Raw genomic sequence first — 18746 nt, forward strand, 5'->3', positions numbered from 1 at the left:
GCAGGCCGCCGCCCGGTGACGCTCGGCCCGGCCGCCGGGGATTGGCCGAGCCGCCCGGGGGCGGGGCTGGAACGCGGAGCCCCGGCTCTGAGCGACACCGAGAAGCGCCGCGATCCCCAATGGGCGGGATTACCGCAGCCCAAAGAGCCGAGGAGGAAGGCTAGAATGAGTTAAGAATTGTTCTCTGAGGACGGAGCAACCCGGGGTCGGGCTCTGCTGCTCCCTGGCGGTGTGTCGGAGCTATTGCGTCCCCGGACAGCTGCCCCTGCCTCCCCCGGGCCTGGCCTCGCTTTCCTTTCTTTACAGTGGGCGCACAGGGCTCACGAGATGACAAATTTACTTTCACCCACGGGGAGGAATCTCCTTTCCAATGACTAGTCACTATCAGAGACTTTTGGAAAGAGAAATTACTACCGCACAGGCATATACTCTCATTTTTCCATTGCTGGAACTATTAAAAAATTCTGGGCTGCCATCTGGTGCCCTGAAATCTTACCCAGGGTAATAATTATGGAAATAATAATATCGATCACCACCAACAAAATAATTAACATTTATTGAGCATCTACTATGTGCCAGATACTCTTCTAAGCACTTTACATGTATTAACTCATTTAATCGCCCCAATAATCTTATGAGGTAGGTGATCTAGGTAATGCCGTTTTATGGATGGAAACAGGGAGGCACTGGAAAGATTAATAAACTTGACCAACAGATGACTACAGGCTCTAGAATCTTTAACAACACAGTACTGTTTCCCAAAGTTAAACAGAAAATTACTTCCTCTTCACATAACCACCCTCATGTCACCAAATGTCATCTGAGTTAAACACCTGTGGGTTTTCTTAATTTTTATTCAGATATCATATTTCTTCCCATTTCAAGTTTTCCTGGCTCCCTGGGTCACCTTCCCTTGGGCAGGCTAGAGCTTTTCACTGTTGTTCTTGTAAGGTGGGGACCCAGATCTGAACACACTGTCTCAGCTGTGATCTGACCAGTCCATATCCTCATTTGAATAATGTTCTTCCAGTGATGCAGACTAAATATAATTATGAAAATAGTTAACCCTTATTGAATTTACTAATGTACCAGGCCCTGTGCCAAGTGCTTTCTGGAAGAACCACATGTGGAAGATATTTTTGTACCCTTTCTGTACGTGAGTAATCTGAGGTTTAGAGAAGTTGGTTAACTTGGCCAAGGACACAGTGATCCAAGCCCAGGGCATTTTGCCAGTAAGGTTTACTTTCCTCCCTCTGCCTCACCTACCCCTGACACACCCTTTTGACCATTTAAGCCTCTGGCTCCAGCAGAATAGAAAGGAATTTCTCTTCCCCCAAAGTTCAAAGCCTGCTCTGACCCTGTGAAAAATGCACTTAACATTTACCCAGCCAACTACTCTTTCCAGGTTCTGGGAGCTGCCAAATCTCCCCTTTTCTCCCCTTCCAGACAATCACAGCCCTGATGAAGCCCTTCCTATTTGCACTCTCATTTCCTACGTGACTCCCTATCATCCAGCCTGCTGTGATTTCTTCCTTTCCCTCCTTGCCAGCCCTGGCCTCTCAGTTACCAGTCACCCCCGCCCCACTTCTCCTCTCAGCCCAGTTGCCCTCCAGGATTGCTGGTTGCACTGCCTCTGGAGACGAGGCTCCAGCACTTGCTCCTCTCCAGTCAAGCTTTCCTTAGTCCCTTTGCCTTGCTCTCCTCCACTTTCCAGGGAAAAACTTCCCACACCTCTCCCTGCCCTCCTGTGCCCCTTCCTTGCCTCCTTGATATCCAGCTCAGAGCCCATCTTCTCCAGAAGGAAGACATTTTTGGGGGAGACAGAGATTCTCTTCTTCCCTGAGCCTTCTAGCAGTGATTCCCACCCCCTCGTGTGGGTCTCTGCAGGGCTAGCAGCGTATCCATCAACCCACTGGGGCCCCCCTGTGTGAAGGCCAGTTGGCTCCCTTTTCAGGAATTCCTTTCCCTCTGTGGCTCTGCCCCTCCCCTCCGTCCCTGCCTTGAGCTGTGTTCCATTCATTGTCAAGGGTGTCATTTGATTTTTTTTGCCTTTGGTCCAGGGGGCCTCAAAGTCTAAGGGAAAACCCTCTCTGATGGTTTTCTGGCTAGAACTCCTGCAAATAACAATGTCAGCACTTCACACCCCTCTCCTCAAGTACAACGATACTGACCTTCTTTTCCTCTCTCTTCCGTACAGGGTTACCTGACCCTCTGGAAGCTGAGGCATTTTCTGTACTCCCATCTCATCTTGTATAAATATGTCCTCTCAGGATAGCAGTTATTTCATTGGATTGGAGTTACCTGTTTGCATAGAAGCCAAGACTGCATCGTTCTGTCTGTGAATTTTACCATCTACTATGGAGCCTGATAGGCGGTGCTCAGAGATGTTAAATAAAGAAATGAATGGAAAATAGATAAGTAGAATGCATTGGCAAGACTATGTGACAGTGTGTATTTGTAGTTCTTTTTAGTTGCCTGGGTTTGAGGACTGTGCTGAGCATTGTGTAGTACCTCTATGAGGTGTACTTTTTATGTGTCTGTGCTTTTAAGGAAAGAATAACTGTGTCATTATGGCCCTGGCTAGGTCTAATTACTATTTTCGTAAAACTGGATAAATAAGCCTTATTCTTTCTAGAGCGCGGCTCCTGTGGTGTGCATGTGTATGGTGGTGTGTGTATGTGAGTGTGTTGGGGGACATATTCCTGGAGAACAATCTGTTGACGCTGATGGTGGGCTGAGTAATAAGCTTAAGTAATTTCCCTGACTTCAAGGAATTTACAGCATACTTGGGGAGGATTTAGACTCAGATGTAATTATTCTCAGAACATATAATAAAGTACCAAATTGCTCATCAAAGACACTCAGATAATATATATTAAAAAGCTAATTGTGCAGTAAAAATAACAAGTGCCAAAGAAGTCAGTGGGGGAGAGATAAGCTTGGGTTGGAACCACCAGAAAAATCTTATGAAGACAGGGATCTTCCTTCCAGTTTGACTTCTGTCCATTGTAAAGCAGAGTAGAGTAGTTTTAGGGCATCCTGGCTTCTCCTCCACCAGTTGACAAGGATATTTTGACACATTCTTGTTCATGGTGAGGTCCCAGTTCCCTGATTGGCTTGATGCCAGTGGCAGTTAGAGGGGAAGTTAGAGTCAGAGGATCCCTTCCTCCAGGTAGGTCCCTGCGTCCCACTAAAGTGAAAGATTGCTTGGGTTCTGGTTCCTGTGGCTATAGTCCAAATTCTCAGTGTCCTCAATATTCTGATTTCCTACATCTAAACATACTTCGGCCCTGGGGCCTGATGATCTGAGAGTTGGACCTAGGAAGAAGGGATGGTGTGGCAGCTTCCAGGATGGCCCCAGTGAGCCAGCTCACACCTGTGCTGTCCTCTCTACACTGATAGGCCTGCTTTTTATGACCAGTAGGCTACTGGGGACATGATGGTATGTGACTTCCTAGGCTAGGTCATAAAAGACATGGGTTTTGACTTGTTCTATTTTGAAAAGAAGAGCTGCCATCGTATGCTCTTGGGAAGAAGCCAGCCACCGTGTAGTGAGGACACTCAGGCAGCTGTATGGAGAGATCCATGCGGTGAGAAACTGAAGCATCCCACCAACAGTCATATAACGGAGCCAGCTATTTTGGAAGTGGATCCTCCAGCCGCATCCAGACTTTAGTTGACTTCCCAAAATCTTGACTGTAACTTCATGGATTCCCTGAGCCAGAACCACCCCGCTAAGCCTCGCTTGAATGCCTTATCCACAGAAACTGTGAGATAATAAATATTTATTCTTTTAAGCCCTCAAATTTTGGGGTAATTTGTTATGCAGCAATAGGTAACTGCTAATACAGATAGAAATATTCAGTGTGAAGGAGAGAAGGAAAATAATTTCCAATAAACTCAAGAAGTGAAATAAAATCAAGGTTAATTTAAAAAGAAAGAGTTATACTCTAAGCAGTTGTGATCTAAGTGTGTGTGTGTTTATGTGGAGTGTTATGATAGGTCAGTGCAAATTCTCCATATTTGGAGAACCATGCTATGGAGGGGAAGCAACCAGAGTAGTTTGGGTATGGTTTTGTGTGTGTGTGTGTGTGTGTGTGTGTGTGTGTGGTGTATAGGCTTTATGTAGTATTTGTACAGTTAAAGATGATATACAAATTATTTAACAACTGGTCATGACATGAAAAATAAGCAATTAGAATGGAGCCTCTACTGATCAGAGCTATTACCTATAAACAGATAAAGCTACCTTGGTGTCGATTGGATGCATGTTGGCCTTGTGTGCAGAGGCTCTGAGATGGTCTGGGGTGTGGCCAGATTACCTTGGACATTTTAATATAGGTCTTTCCACAAGATGGCACTGATAGCTTTTCCTTGTTTCTCTTTGTCTTGTTGAAAAATTTGTGATTTGTATACTGTTACAGAACATACTATAACTGAAATCTCACAATTTACTAGTTGATTTCTTGTACTTTTGACAATTCTATAGCCTTATGGCACTTAAAATTACGTGCTTCTTTTAGATCACTCCAGGAGCACGCTGAAACTGTAAGCTGGGCTATCATGGGATGCTGCCTTCCACCGGATGCTATCATCATGGGAGTTGGAGATGGGGAAGGAGGTGAGGGGCAGGCTTTGGTTTTTGAAAAGGCTGGGGAGAGCAGAATCAAGAGGGAGCGCTTAGTTACTTAAGAGCCACTTTTACGATGAAAACCATTTTGGTGACTCTCTCACTTCTTCCGTTTATACTGCCTGAGCCTCAGCTCAGTCACAGCCAAGCTGGCACTTTGATTTCAGTCTGATGAGACCCTGAGCAGAGGACCCAGCTAACCTGTAACTGGCCTTCTAACCTACAGAACTGTGACATAATAGATGGTGTTTCTTTAGCCACTAAGTTTGTGGCAATGTGTTATGCAGCAATAGAAAACTAATACAGGTACCCTTATTTACTTACTTTATTTTCTCATCTTTAATATGCTGCTTGCAATACTAGAATTTTGAGGTTTCTAAACTGCCATATTATTTCTTGTCTCTTTCCTCTTTAAGTCTTCTGTCTCCAAAATTACAGCCCACATAGGTTCATTTTCCAGTGCAGATACAACAAATATGGCGAATCAGTAGACCTCAGGAATTGTCAGCATCTGGTTTTCTTTTGGCACCTTTCTAAACTCCTGGCTGTTCCCTCAGTCTTTAGACCAGGGCTTCTCAAGGTGTGATCTACAGTCAGCGTTGTGTGAGAGCTTGTGAGAAACGCAGAATCTTGGGCCCCACCTAAGTCCTGTGAGGTCCCCAGATGGTTCATATGCACACCTATGACTGAGAAGCCCTGTTGTAAGGCTTCTGTCTCGCAACTCTGTTTTCCCTTCAGTCATTGGTAGCACCCAGGACGTGGCCTGGTCACAGAGGTGGTGGCTTGGAGATCTCCAGGTGTCTCCTTCCTGGGGCTGAGAATCTTTGGCTGAGCAGGGCTGTGGGAAGAGGAGCTGATCAGCAGAGGAGAGGTCTCGAAGGGGCCTAACTGGCCTGGGGGAAAGCCCAAGGCCAGTTAGAAACACCTAAGAGTCCCGGATTAGAACAATCGATTGGCTTTATCTACAAGTTAGGAAGATGTCCAAAAAAAATAGGCTCAATATACACGCGCCTTTCCTGTTTTTGTTCCAAGGAAGGGCTTGGTTCCTACATTTCCTTTATGGAGGAATGCTTGAAACATCACTTCCTATTTTCCCCACCTTTCAAGTACTTTCTAGGCAAGGTAGAAACCTCCCCAGTCATTATCCTCCAATTTAAGTGCCTCCAGCCTTCCTGCAGTTTGGGGCAAAGAGGGAAGTGCCAGAGCCAACCTCCTGTCACACCAGCTCCTGCTTCCCCCTCACTAGCAGACCTTCTTCCCACCCAACTCCCATCCTGTCAAAACCTCTCGGGACCCATCACTCTGTGTACCTCTGGACTGGCCTCTAGTCCAGCCTCTACACTTTTCCCCTCTGTGCAGCTCTGTGACTTTCACAGAACACAGATCCTACTTTTCCAGTTCTTCAGCAACTCCTTACTGCCTTCAGGAGGAAACCCCAACATTTATAGACTGGCATATCAAGCCCTCCAGGACGAAGCCTCCTGCACTTCTGTTTAGCCTCATCTTACCTCATTCCTCTGCAGCAGTATATGTCCCTGTCACACTGAACAACGTATGGGTGGTCAGAGAAGCAGGGTTCTGTCTTGTACCTTTGCCCATGCTGTGTCCTTTGTGTGTCCTGCTCGTACCTTTTGCCTGCAGCAACACCTCACCTCCCTTGAGATTCAGTTTGGGACCAAACCACTTTCTCTAGGAAGCCTTCCCTGCTGCTTTACAATTCATGTTTTGTGTCCCTCCTCCAGGCTTCTGCAGCATCTCTATCTGAATAGTTATTACATTACATATTTAAAATATTTTAAAGCTTTTATTGTTATATCATACAAATAAAATCTATGTTTATTGTAAAAGCATTAAAATACATATGCATGCACACAAAAATGATTACCTATTACCTATTTATATTACCTGCTGTTCAATTAGGATAAGGGAAGCCACTGTATGCTTTCTAGGTAGGAGGGAAGCAGTATTGGAGGTTTACATACCTGCTGGGTGGGCTGAGTCATAAAGGTCCCAGATGATCTTAGCCTGCAACACCTAAGTGAGACACTCTCAAAGGCCTTGCCTGGAAGCTATTTCACTGTAAATCTCAAGAACTTCTGGGAAATTCCCACCAATTATTTTTGTCTGAAGCACTAATATGGGGAGTCTCAAGAAATTCACCTAGATGTTGTTTCAAACCTCTCATCTGCCTATGCATTTGTCTGCCTCTTGCAAATAACAGTCTCTCCTCTCTTCTCCTTCCGAATCTCACATGAGTGCCTCTTATTGGCTCTCAAGGTATATGGGAAAAGGAGTTTTGGAAATGCTGTTGCCAGCACATCCTTTGTGATTCAGAGACCTTAGAAACAAATGGCACTGATGTTAAGTTTACAAGAAACAAGTCACCTAAAGATAATCGCATTTTGGTGCACTACCTTTCATGTGTATTTGTGTGTGTGTCCGTATGTAAGTGAATAATGCACATAGAACACTCTCTCTTTAATGTGCTCTATCTGTATCTCTATATACATTTCTCCCTTCTGGCTCCTTGAAGGTTTAATGAGCTCGCTTCTCTGCTTTTTAGAGCAAGGATTCCCAGCACTGGTTTGATGACACCCTGGAGCGTCTTCATTTATCTCAGGGGGTGCCTTGAAATTCACAAAACAAGATTAATTTAAATTCATTTTCATTTAAAAAAAGTAAACAGATATTATATAGTAATTACAGGTACAAGTGTGTGTGTTGAAATCAAACTAATAAATGCTCGCCTTAGAGAGAAATCAAGAGGATTGGGGTGGGGTTGGAAGGGACTATAAAGGTAATTCAGTCTGAATCTTTTCTAAAACATTTCCCTCCCATCTGCAATTCCTTCCAGGTTGGTATTTTCACACATTAATCATGTTTCTCCAACTGGAAGTCAGGGCTGTTGGGAATGAAAGCTCCAGTATGCAGGTCAATCTTCTGTGTCTACCATGGGCCTGGCATCTAGTAGGTCCTCAGGAAACACATTTGATTGACTGTGTGTTAGGGTGAAACAGAGTGGTGGTGCTGGGAGTGTGTGTGGCACACGAGAGTCCCAGTTCTGTGGGACTGGAGGCCATGAGATATTTGCAGAGATAGTGGCCTGGGTAGCAATTCCATTTGAATTCTAGGAGAATATAGATTCCCAGACAGTCAAGGAGAAAAGGAGCCAGGCTGAGATGTTGTTGGCCTGAGGCGACTGGCCAGAGGCTGCTGTAATTGCCTTTCTGTTAACAATTTGTGCAAATCATAGGAATGTTAGATAGGTCAACTAACATCAAAGTGCATGAGTGTCAGTGGCTTACTGCTGAGGATACGTTCCAAGGCCATAGATGTAGGTAGGAGTTATGAATTCTGCATGAGACTGGTATCTTTAAAGCAGCAGGGGTGGTGGGTTCAAGTCCTGGCTCCGCCATTTAAAACTATATCCCTGAATAAAATTGCTTCACACCTCAGTGCCCTTCTTTATAAAGTGGAGATAATCATAACGTCTACCTCATAGAGTTGTGAGGATGAAGTGAGTTAATCCTGTAAAGCACTTTGAACAGTGCTTGGCACAGTGAGGGAGCCATAAACACTGGCAGTTGTCATGATCATCATCACAGGAGGCTCCACATACTTATAAGGACTAATTGGTTGTAGGAGTTTGAAATGGAGAGTGCACTGGTGGCCCCATCTGGTCCCCCCAAGTTGGCTCAGGAACTCCTCCTGTTGTCCCCTAGATTGGGGTAGGAGCATCGTTTGCTAGACCGGGAAGCTCAGGCAGAGGGTTAATTGTATTACCAGCAAGCAAACAAACAAACAAAAAAATCTCTACATGCAAATGAGGTCTGAGTGAATCCCCTTGTTACTCTTTGATGGGATATTCTGCTTCATGGGGAAAAAATAGTGCAAACATACCTGGATTCTTAGAATCACAATTGGTAGCAAGGGAAGAATGTGTCTTTTAGCACAGAGTTTTATGGCCTATCAATCCTTGAAAGCAAGATATCATTAATCAAGAGTCAGTTTCAAAATGTGCTCATCATTACCCGCTACTATTGATGAAAAACCCAACCTCTTCTGGAGAAAATGAGTGATAGGAAGAGAACCTTTGAGGCCATTAAAACACATTCCTGATTCTCTTTGTTTTAGTGAAAAACTAAATATACCTGAATCCTCAGATGGGAAAGACAAATCAAGTCTAATGCTTAATCTTAGTGAAATTCAAATACTGGATTTGAAATGCCAGTAATTCTATTCAGTTCTTTTTCTCTTGTGCAAATACTGAGGCATCTACATTGTGTGATTATTCAGATGTTCAAACAGTTATTTAGGAAGAAAAAATTTGCAAATTCATGTAGAATTTATTTCTAGAATAGCTATGACCATAACACATACAAGGTTGATGAGTCAGAGTCATTTATTTGAAATTTATGATACCGTAAAGCCCTTTGGTCAGAAAAGATATTTGATTCACAAGAACATGGAAAGATGGTGAGAAAAAGTTGTTTTTAATGGTTAGCTTTGTTTTATTGTCTTTTGGATATCCAAGACTATAATGGTTTCAGCCTTTTGGACATTGTGTTTCTAAAACTCTATGCCTCTCCAATTCAATTAAACAAACATACCAACTAAGCCTATGTAAACAAGATACTGGGCTATATGCTTGAATGTGGATACAGACAAAAGCATGAAACCTACATTTTGGTGCTATAATAGATTGTTACAGCAATGACCCAAATGGATCACACCTCCTAGTATCCACACTCTTTTTTTATTTTTATTTTTATTTTTTTTAAATTTCAGAATACTATGGGGTTACAAACATTTTGGTTACATATAATGCCTTTGCCTCGCCCAAGCCAGAGCTACAAGTGTGCCCTTCCCCCATACAGTGTGCCCTGCACCCATTAGTTGTGAGTTTACCCATCCCCACCACACCTGACCGGCTCCACACTCTTATCTGCTCCCCTTCCATATTGGTACTGGGCTCAGCCATGTGACTTGCTTTGGCTAATGTGACACAAACATCTGTGATGAAAGAAGAGGTTTGATAAGTACTTGCTCATTGGAGCTTGTCATCTTAGAGCCCTGAGACCACCATGCTGTGAGGAAGCCCAGAATTATATACCGCGTGGTAGGAGAAGCCAGTTGAGGCAGGCCGTCAAGCTGCATGCAGCTGTATGAGTGACCCCAGGCATGGCCATCAGAAGAATGACCCAGCTGACTCACAGGATCATGACAAATAATAAATGGTTGTTATGTCACTAGGTTTTGGGGTGGTTTGCTGCACAGAAATGGAAAACTAATATAAAAATTGATACCCGGAAGTGGCATGTTGCCATGACAAAAGCCTAAACTGTGTGGCATTGCCTTTGGGACTGACTGGCTGGCAGAGGCTATAGGGGCAGCAAGTAGAGTGTTTGTGGAGCCTGACGACCTGAGAGGAAACTACTACAGGAGGCTGATAAAGGGCAAACCATATTATATAGTAGTAGAATAACTGGCAACCCTGTCACCTCCAGAAACTTGGAAGATAGAAAATGTACTTAATGAACTTGTGGATTTGGCTTAAGAACGCTTCCATTTAGAATGCTGAAGGGTCAATTAGCTTTTCAAAAATTATATGTAATAGTACAGGAAGAGAGAGATGAAATAAAAAAAGAACTCCATTTGCAAGCAATTTTTTTTTCTTTTTTTATCCCCACCCCCAAACTCTGCAAGCAGAATTTAAAGCAAACAGAGAAGATCTAGAATATGCCAGGTTGGGAAATAAAACTTTCACATTCCCAGTCTCTCAGACTGGGAGCAGATTCTCTAAGAAACAGCCTCAGGGTACAAAGCAAATCAAGGGTGTGGCTGCAAGACTTTGTTCAGACCACAGAAGGATTTAAAATAATGTCTATTAGATTTTCTCAGCTAGATAAAGGGCTTCTAATAATTTTAAAGGCATTTTTCCACAGCACTTTGCCATGTTGACCAAAGTACAGACCTGTCTCAAAAATAATTGAAGGTATAGGTTTTGTCTAATGAAGTGGACTATAACTTGGTAAATAGAAAGCCCATTAAGCTTATAAGAAAATTGGACCAGTTTAGACTAAATGGTGCACAGGAGATTCAAAATAAAAAGAAACAGGAAATAAGTTGAGAAAATTACTCAGATGCAAACACAGGCTATTTTCATTGAAAAGGAAGGCCCTTGTAGAGGGCAGAGCCAACCACTCCCAGAGAGTAGAAGGAGGCTCTATGCAAGAACCATTCCTTGTACCAGAGTATAAGGCCCTGCAATATACTCAAGGCTGGATTTCAGAATTGCTGCGAACCAGTGATAGCTATGTGGCTGTCTGTTCCTCCTCCTTTAAATGGGAGTATCTATTGAGTGTACCATTCTCACAATTGTGTGATGGGTATGTATGGAGAAAATAGCTTGTGGTTTTAGTTTATAGGTCCCTGAATGATGAGAAGCTGCATCAGAGGAGCTACATGAGGAGCTGCACTCAAAGAGCCTGAACCACATCTGGATCTGAGACAGATAAGAAGTTCCTGGACTTGTGCTTTGATGTTATGATTTGATGAGATCTTTGGTGGTTTTGGGAGGACTGATGCATTTTGAAAATGGGAGAGATGTGAATCATTGGGGCCAGAAGGAAGACTGTGGTACATTGTCACAATAATGACTCCTGAATGAATTATACCCTGTGGTGTCCATACACCTGGGCATTCTCCCACAGTGATTCTTGGCTTGGCCATAAGACTTGCTTTAGTCAATGGGACATCAGCACATGTGATGAAAGCCAAGGCTTTAAAAATGCTTGCACTTTGGGCTTGTCTTCTTGGAAGCTGCCCTGAGATCACCATGCTGTGAAGAGGCCATGAAAAACTATATGGAGAGAGAGGCCCTGTTGCCTCAAGCTCTTCCAGTTTAACCCTATCCACAGGTAACCCACCAGCTAAATGCAGCTTTGTGAGTAGGCCCATCAAGACCAATGGAAGAATGGCCCAAATGACCCACAGAATCATGAGATATAATAAATCGTTGTTTTAAGTTACTAACTTTGGAGTGGTTTGTTATGCAATGACAGACAAACTGATACAGGTGTCCATTGTCAAGCACCCAGTTACATGTAGTAAATGATAGAATAGGCGGGTGCTTTATACTTGGGTTATCTGGATTTCTGAAAGTCATTGACACTCTCTCTTGACAACTCTGTGTAAAAGATGAACTATGGCAGAGTGAAGAGAATGTGTTTTAGGGTCTCATAGCTATATGCAAAGATATTGAATCATGTATGAAGTCCTTGATGAATGTGTGGCAGAATGGAAAGAGAATGGGCTACGAACAGGAATGGTGCAAATTCTAGTTTTACAAGTTAATTTGGGGCAAGTTACCTAACATCTCAGAGCCTTTGTTTTTTCACCTGTGAAATGGGGATTACACTATCTATTTTATACTATCAGGATTAACTGAGATAACATGTGTAAAAACATGCTGTGCAATGCCTGGCACATAGTAGGTGTTTGTTACATGTTGATCTCTTTCTACTTGAGTTTTCTCTGTTCACCATGTAACATTTCATTGAGAGGTCCACTGAGATCTTGATTTTGGGGATCCATGAAACAGCAGCCTCAGGATCAGGAAAACGGGAGAAATTCGAAAGCAGGTCTACCTGACTTCAAGGATTTTGTTCATTCACTGCACTGTGGTGGTGGGAAGTGGGGTCCATGTTTGCAGGTTCTGTAAACCAACTCCAGGGATAGGACAGAATGTCTGAACTGATTTGTTTTCAGGGTTCTCTCACATGTTCTTTCATTGGTCTTTTAAACACACTGTGCAATGTCTCAGTCTTGAAATATTCTTCCTCTCTTACTTGTCAAAATACTTTGTCCTCAGTTCCACTTCCTTAAGGTCCTGCTGAAGAACTTCCTTATCTCAGAAAGTACCATTAAAGTATGAATTTTGTCCAGAAGTAGAGTCAGTAACATGTCTCTGGTATAGCTCAAAACATAGAAAGGTATCCTTTTATGAAGAAATGATGATCTTACTTCTGGGTTCTGGGGGTGGCCAACCCAGGCAAAGACAATGTTTTGTCACTCAGATGGGATGATCTCAAAAGACCAAGCGGAGGACCCAGCTGGGCACTGCACTCAGGACATTCCTGGAACAAGGTGCCAGAGGAACTTCTGGCCAGCTGGAAGGTCCCACAGCTGCCAATGTAGTATCTACTTCAGTCCAGTATCCACTTGAACTGTGATGGCCTCCGGGGTAGTTTGTGATAGCAAGAAATGATCACTATGGTGCATTGGGGAAAGTATTAATTAACCTTGAAACATAAAATTCTAGAAGAAAAAAAGTTGGAGACCTTCCAGGACAGAGACTAAGAAAATTCTCTGAGGTGACTAATTCTTACAGAAGAGAATTTGAGAAGGAAATTCACCCATTATGGAGGTGTTCAAAATGTACATGACACATGGGAGACAGGCGAGGTGACACTTTATCAGCCTATTCCTTTCCATATTTTTTTTTCTAATCTATTTAATACTTGCTCACTTTCAGGCTGGTCTCGGGATGTAAGTCTTTGGTTTCCTTCTGTTGGTTTTGTTTCTGAATTTCCATTTTTTAATAACTTCAATGAATCAGGCACTGTGCTAGTATTTTATGTTTATCTTTTTAGTTAATCCTCACAACTACCCTACATTGGAAATATTATTTCCCCCACTTTATAGTGGTTTTGACTTGGAGATTTGAAGGCAGGTTTACCTGACTTCAAGGATTTTGTTCATTCACTGCACCATGGTGGTGGGAACTAGGGTAGCTTCAGGGCCTTTAACTCAAGAACAGCTGCATCTATCTTTGAGATAACAAGTCTCTTTGCTGGTTAGGTCCTCGTATTACTTTCTCATGTACTTCTTACCACCAGAACTGCTCAAGTTCTGCCCTAATTGAGAGCCAGTTTGTCCACTCTTAGTACTTTTATCTGGTTAAACTTCCATGCCTCCTCTTCCTCCTTCTTCTTTTTTAAGTATTTAAGACCTTTATTAACTGGTGCTTGCAGTTTGTTGACATTTCTCAAGTTGAGAACTTTTATTACAAATTGAAAATGAAGTTCTTAAAAATCTTAACTTGCTTAGGTATGAAACAATTTAAAAATCTTTAAAGGCATATTGAGAAAAAATAGTTTTTTTAAAAAAAAGTTTGTTACTACCAAAAATGACATCTTTAAGTAAAAATATCAATATATTAATAATAAAACCCCCATACTGCATAGATAATGCAGATTGTTCTATTATAGTTATCTGGTCAATAGGCAGAAAGCAAACACTTAAGGTCTTCAGCTCTAATATTTTGTTCATTTCTTACTGCTGTAATTTCATATTCATCTCTTCTCGGATGACTAAACTGGACGATGGTGGAGATGGTAAGCTGGCATTCCCTCAGCCCCGCCCTGCTCAGCCTCTGGAGCGGACGAATTCTCAGCTGGTGGATCAGCTGCTTTTGTCTCTTTGCCCTCTCCTGGTTTAGGGTTTTCTGGGCACCTGCACTGGTAATTGCGGTGGTACCATGGTTGATGTGGCTGCCGACCTTGGGTCTCCTCTCCTTGATTCTCTTTACCTTCATTGCTGTCCGCTCTAGGCTGTCTTTGGAGAGGAGGGCCCCTGTGGAATCGTGGTCTGTAACCCCATGCATATTCTATCTTACAAGTCTACCTTGTTCTCCTGCACCCTGGTGGTCAGCCGCCTCCGTCACTTCTGCTTGCACAGGAGGGTTGGACTACTGTGGTCCACCCTAGGGTCTCTGCATGTAGGAAGATGGGAACCTTCGCCTGGCCTGTGGTAGAGCCAGAGTTGTTGGGCCTCGCCTTGGGGAGCGCTCTCTGAGCCCTCCTTCTTTTCCTCACTCTCATTCTTCTGGTAGTTCTGCTGGTTATTTGGCAGAGGACCCCTGTGACATGGATAGCGTCTATAATGGTTATGGTCAGCTGCGTATTTACTGCATTGAACTGGAACTCCACCAGGGCCTGTAACATGTGCTGCCTCCACACCCTTTTCTCCAACAAATGTCAAACTCCACAGACTCTCCATCTCCTAGAAGGCACTTCCTAGGGTTATTCTTTTTTTTTTTTTTTTTTTTTGAGACAGAGTCTCACTCTGTTGCCCAGGCTAGAGTGAGTGCCGTGGCGTCAGCCTAGCTCACAGCAACCTCAAACTCCTGAGCTCAAGCGATCCTCCTATCTCAGCCTCCCGAGTAGCTGGGACTACAGGCATGCGCCACCATGCCCGGCTAATTTTTTCTATATATATTTTTAGCTGTCCATATAATTTCTTTCTATTTTTAGTAGAGGTGGGGTCTCGCTCTTGCTCAGGCTGGTCTCGAACTCCTGAGCTCAAACGATCCGCCCACCTCGGCCTCCCAGAGTGCTAGGATTACAGGCGTGAGCCACCGCGCCCGGCCCCTAGGGTTATTCTTTATGACAGCCTGGTGTACAGATATATCTTCCTTGGTGTCATTCCTGTTGACAAAACCATATCCGTTTCTCACATTGAACCATTTCACTGTTTCCCAAACCTTCCTTGCAATCACCTTCCTGTCTCTTATGGCAGGGGCCAATGATGTGAGGCTGTCGGGGCCACTGATCCCTGCACCGCTGCCCGTGATGCCCAGCTTGGTGTGTCCTCACTGAGAGCTGGGCAGGGGTGCCTGGGTCTTGGCTGCACTGCCCCTGGGTGGGCTGCCGGTGCCTGGGGCAGGCTGTGGACCCTCCAGGGTGTGATGGCAACTAAGTGGTGGTGGTGGGGCTGCTCCAAGCTCTCTGGGGTCTGCTCTTGGCTACCAATTGAACTCCCTCTTCTTTTCAAAGGACAATATTGCTCCATCAAATCATAGAGCCATTTTGGTGGACTAATCATTTAAATGTTTTTCATAAATTTCTGGTTCTGGAGTTTTTCTTAATAGTTTCCATTACTAACCCTGCTAAACTATTTATGATGTGTTGGAGGACAAATCTTTCAGGAATAACTCTAAGATTGCTTATAAATTTGATTGATCTTTCTTTGGTCTTTATGCATTAAAAACTAATAATGAACTGGTGTATTATCGGGGCTTGTCAAGAAACAGATAATCCACATGAACTGAACAACTAAAGAGAGTTTAATAAAAAGAACTATGTACAAAGGTATAGGCAGGGTTGAGAAAAACCTACAAGGGGTGGTGTAATATCTTGGGCTAAGGGTAGCAGGGAGCCACTGCAACTCATGGGCCAGAAAGATCAAAGGAAGTGAGGGGTTACTGGAGTTTGGAGAGTACAGCTACCTGAGGAGGCTGCGTGATATGAGCTATTGCCTTTGGTTAAGGAATGCAGTCAACCCCTGGTGCCCAGCAGGGAGGGAGTTGGGGGCTAAATACTCTAACCTCCTATTTTCCCATCCTCTAATCTCCTGCTGGTGCCTTCCCTTGTCTGAATCCCTATAGAAGGGAGAGGGCAAGGGAGCCTGTTGTTGCAGCAGGTGCAAGTCAGCCTCCTGAGGCACCCAGCAGAGTGAAGGGTGGAGAGGGGATGTGGAGGGTGAAACAGGAGATATTTAGCACAGCTGGGACGTAAGAGCTGATGAGTGATGCTTATGTACAATCTGAGCTTTAGACTTCAACAAGCGTTCCTGCGAATGGTTTCCTAACAGATCAGAAAATAATTCCAGTCTTTAAAAAATGAAACTGTGTTCTGCCTGTGCTTCCTTCAACTCTTTTTAATTGGTACCTTAATGATTTGAAACAATTTGTGCATGATCTAGCTGCATGTACCCTTATCATAAAAAGTACAAAAATAACTATTCTCTATGCTGGTGATATCATTTTATTGTCACTAATCAGAAATGGCCTCTTTATCTTACTGGAAAATAGAGTGGCTCAAATTCAACTTTTCTAAATCCAAAATGATCATTTTTGGCAAATAGTATTTGCAATTTAATTGGCTTATATCTAATGATTATATATAGCCAGCCAACTCTTTCAGCTATGTAGGGGTATATTTTGCAACCATTTTTCTCTGGTGGTTTTGCTAGAAAATGATGTAACTTAAAAGTAGATATTCCTTGTGTGCATTATTGACAGTTGTTTATTTCTGGGGCCTGGGATATTAGAGAAATCTATTTCAAAATTTTTTCAGGTACAATGCATAGCATCCAAGTCTACTTAGTAAATGCTGGTTGAACGAAAATGATGAGGGAATGAACTCTGTAGCTTTTATTTTATTAATATCTTTCTTTCTCCCAACTGTTTTGAGGAAACAGTTTTTAGGAGACTGGAGGAAAACCCTGGTCTTACTGGTAGGTTCTCCATTGAAAACCCCCACCTGGAGGCAGGGTGGCAGGAGCCTTCATTTTCTTTAAAGGAAGTGAAACTACCTCCTGCTTGGTTGATTTGTAAAGCAACCAAGGTTTCCTTTATTAGCAACACAGATTTCATGCAGTTCATACTGTTGCCAAATGTTAAAATTCGGACACGTTTGCTGCCCAATGCCTATCAAAAGCTTAATTAGAAGGTCTAACAATTCTAATAGACAGCTGAAGGATATATAGTTCTTTCATTATCCTAGATCAGCCTTGTCCAATAACTTTCTGCAATGATGGAAATGTTCTGTTACTGTGTGTCCATCATAGTAGTCACTAGCCACACATGGCTATCAAGCATTTGAAATGTGGCTATTAAAACAGAAGAATAGTATTTAAAAATGTGTTTTAATTTTAATTAATTTAAATTTAAATAGCCATTTATGCCAGTGGCTACCATATTAGACAGCACAATTCTAGAATTCTAAGTTTTATCCCTGGATCAAGCCAAAGTATTCTTTCTTTGGTTTTCCAAAGAATAGAATTTATTGAATAGCAAATTTGTATTTTGTCCTTAATTGTGGTTTTAAAATATGTTCTCACATTCTTGGACTCTCCTCCATCCAAAGATGGAGACTAATTACCCTTCCCTTGAATATAGGTTGGCCTTAGTGACTTGTTTCTAGGAAATAAAATGTGTCCGAAGTGATGCTACGTGATTTTTGAGGATAGCTCATAAAAGGTGATAAAGCCTGTCTGATTCTCTCTCTCTCAGCTTGAGCTACTGTGTAAGAATTCTGGCTGCTGTAACACTACCATGCTGGAGAGTCATATGGAGAGACCATCTAGATATATCTGAAGAGGGCCAGCCGTTCTAGCCTCCAGCTGTTTGAATCTTCCTACCTTAGGCTCCAGATTATTTCAGATCCAGCCACTGTCTGCCTGCAGCTCTGTAAGAGATCCTAAGTGCGAACTGCTTAGCTGAGCCCCATCTATCCATGCTGAGATAATAATATATGATTGTTGTCACTTTAAGCCACTAGTTTGGAGTTGTGCAGCAAAAGATAAGAGGAACATGCTTGTATAAAAGGATGATGCAGAAAAAAGTTCTGTGAAACTCCCTGGAGTGTTCATTGTTGGGTTGTTTTGAGGACAAAGTATACTACATTAATTTCTTTTGGATCTTAATGTCAGGAAGAGTCGTACTTTTTTGAGCAACCAATATACTTTAACACCTTTTTGCTTTAGTTGCTAGAAAGCTCAAAGCTGAATTTGTGCCCCACATTTGTAAGTAAATAGGACTATCAAGAATTTATTTCTGTGTGTTTACTTTTCCTTTGGTAAAAGGAATCTTACTATTTCTTTTACCTTTTTTTATTTTTAGAGACCCCGATGTAGTGAATATATTGTCGAGCCACTTCCAAAAATGAATGCAAGTAATATTGGGGTTTTGTGAAGCAATGGGAGCTGTAAGATCATCCACAATGACGATCTCACAATGCAAGAGGCTGGGAGATCTCTGGCATTGTTAGCAATGATGGCTGGGAGAGCCCTGGCATTTTATAACTCTCCAGTGGCCTTATTTTATAGGAAGAAAATAAGACTCTGAGAACTGAAGTGACTGCTGAGGTATACAGAGCTAGTGAGTAGCAAAATCTCAGCTCAGGTGAAGTTGTGCTTTACCATTTATTCACCCATGTGGCACCCGTTGGTCAGATATTGACTCTTTACTAAGTGCCAGCTTGGGCCTGGTTGCTTGGGGATGGGATAATCGTACAAAGATAAGTAAGACCCAGCTGAGGAATTTAATCTC

At 42.9% G+C, this 18746-nt stretch overlaps 1 pseudogene; it reads right to left on the minus strand.

Annotated features, from left to right (window-relative positions):
- Positions 1-4524: 4524 nt before the first annotated feature.
- LOC138390325 (Y-box-binding protein 1-like) lies at positions 4525-18459 on the minus strand (annotated as a pseudogene).
- Between the last annotated feature and the right edge of the window lie 287 nt (positions 18460-18746).

Source organism: Eulemur rufifrons, chromosome 8 (genome assembly GCF_041146395.1).
Source record: "Eulemur rufifrons isolate Redbay chromosome 8, OSU_ERuf_1, whole genome shotgun sequence".
NCBI classification, from domain to species: Eukaryota; Metazoa; Chordata; class Mammalia; order Primates; family Lemuridae; genus Eulemur; species Eulemur rufifrons.